This window comes from Drosophila miranda (assembly GCF_003369915.1).
Source record: "Drosophila miranda strain MSH22 chromosome Y unlocalized genomic scaffold, D.miranda_PacBio2.1 Contig_Y1_pilon, whole genome shotgun sequence".
Classification (NCBI taxonomy): Eukaryota; Metazoa; Arthropoda; class Insecta; order Diptera; family Drosophilidae; genus Drosophila; species Drosophila miranda.
Window position 1 is genome coordinate 48,351,802 of NW_022881603.1, and position 2,502 is coordinate 48,354,303.

Here is a 2,502-nt window from a genome sequence, read left to right on the forward strand (position 1 = left end):
CCATGCGGCAACACAACGGACCTTTTATAGGTCCAAGTGAGCTTGGGGGCGGGAGGCTCTTATCCCCCCCCCCCCCCTCCCGGCTACCGCCTTAACCTAACCTAACCTAACCCTTCCGTATTAGACTCTCACGATTTGAGAAGAATAATTAATGAACACTCTACGAATTTAACTATTACTGATTTAATAGAGGAAGCTAAAATCAAAGTTTTATTTAATAATGAATTCTTTCCTAAGCCTTACCTAGTTTGCAAAAAAAAAAAAAAAAATAAAAAAAAAAAATATTCTGTAAGATTAATCTGTAATCACCCTGTTGAGCACAACGGCATCACAATTAACTTCGCCGAAGACGAAAAATTGCCGACGGTGGTAACCATGTTACAGCTATCGGAAACCGCGCTACCACTCTTACCACAACATTCTGTAAAAAACTTCCCTACACAACTTGTGCGCAGCAACTACACTCCGGTGTCATCGCGCACTGTCCAACTCGGCCTAGCCATCTCGAACCTGTAACACGCATCGATGATGGCATAATCATCATAAACGACATAGTGGAGACAATCGATAAACAGAACTACGCGAGGAAGTCTCCAGGATCAACAGTATCCACATTCCTCGACATAACAAACCATGAAGACGTACCGAGCTTGCCGTACTTATAAAGGTTAAGTATGGAAACTTACGACACATCGACCAACTGGAATCAGGACTCGTAAGAAGACCGATAATATCTGGATTGGCTCCGAGAAACAGACGCCAACGTGGCCTCCAAGTGCTAATTGACGGCTTAAAGGAATCCGAGGACGTCTTCCACTTAAGTGAAGGAGGAGTTAACACAATCGATCGAAAATATATATAAAAACAAGATCAGCCGTTATACAGGGGATGTTGCCCAGCGACACCGGAGTTTTGGGTACGCAACAATGTTGCAGAACGAGCAGTGAGCGTCGGGAGTGCTGGGAACTTACTTGTAAGAGTAGAGTAGTTCGGGGGAGAAATTAACCGCGTCGGCCGTCGCCACGCCTATCTCAAACCGAATAAAAAAAAATAAAAATTGAAAGAAATAAAATTAAAATTTGTAGTTCTTTTTGCTTCTGTAGTTCGTCTATTATTGGATTATTCTCTGCCTCGTTATGCGTTTGTGATGTCCTATGGCGCTCTTCTAGGTGTTTTTTGTAGGCTTCAGCCTTTTCTATTGTTGTCTTTTGTCCACTTGGGAATGTTTTCTTCGTCTTCTATTCTCAATGGCCAGTTTGGATTCGGCTGCTTTTTAATGTTGTTTGTTATCTTCCACAGCTTTCTCATACTTCGTCCCTCCTGCACGCTTATTGCCTCTAACTGTCTATTGAATTTGTTCTCCTTCCAGTTTTTAACCGCATTTCTCAGCTTGTTTGTAAGCATATTGTAGTGTTTCTTTGCTTTTTGTTTCTTTGTGTTCAGGCCAGCCGTAAACAATTTCCGCGCACTGTGCCAACTCCGTGCGCCCCGGTCCCAACTCGCTCTCGCGCGCTCGGAGGGTCGCTCGGATCCACAATCCACGATCCACACGGCGCTCACGGCAGAAAAAGCACCATAAGGCATAGAGTTAAGCAGTTACGATTTCACCCCCGCTTCAGACGGCCGATCTACCGCGCGACCGTCCAAACAAATACACACACATAATTATATACAGTATGTCAAGAAACTCTTTACACACTGAAAATAAATTAAATTTTTTGACTTTGGATAAGAAAATAATGGCCTTTGGTTCAAATTTATCAAATTTTTTTAATTCATAACCATTCAGGGATTAATTATAAAGTAGTTAGTGAAAAAAAAAATAACAAAACTATAAATAGGTAACTTACAAAATAACAAAAACAATGATTACTCATTTTTGACACTGTCAAGAAAGTCTTTACACAAAATATTTTCATTTTTTAAATTCAAAATTCTTCGTAATTATTTAATATATTTAACTTATTTTAATATTTGGTATGTCCACCCTTAGCATTGACTACATGCTGGAGCCGTTTTTTCATCGAATTTATCAATTTTTGTAGGTCATACTCAAAGGGAATCTTTTGCCACTCTTCCAATATGAATTCTTTGAGCTGATTGCGGTTTTTGGGCTGTCTTTTTCCCACTTTCTTCTTCAAATAGGCCCACAAATTTTCAATGGGGTTAAGATCGGGACTCTGGGGTGGTGTATCAATAACTTTTCCACAGTTGTAAAGCAGCCAAGCTCTCACATTGGACTCTTTATGTTTGGGATCATTGTCTTGATAAAACTTAAATTTGGCCCTATTGTCCGTAATGAGACCAAATTTCTCCGCACTGCTTTTTAAATTTGTTTTTAAAATTTGGAGGTACTGTTTGGCATCCATTGTGTTCTCAATAAATTCAATATTTCCCACTCCTCGGCTAGAGATGCACCCCCAAATCATAACCGAAAGTTTTCCAAACTTTACAGTCGGAATGATGTTTCGGTTATCTAAAGCTGTTAACGGCTTGCGCCAT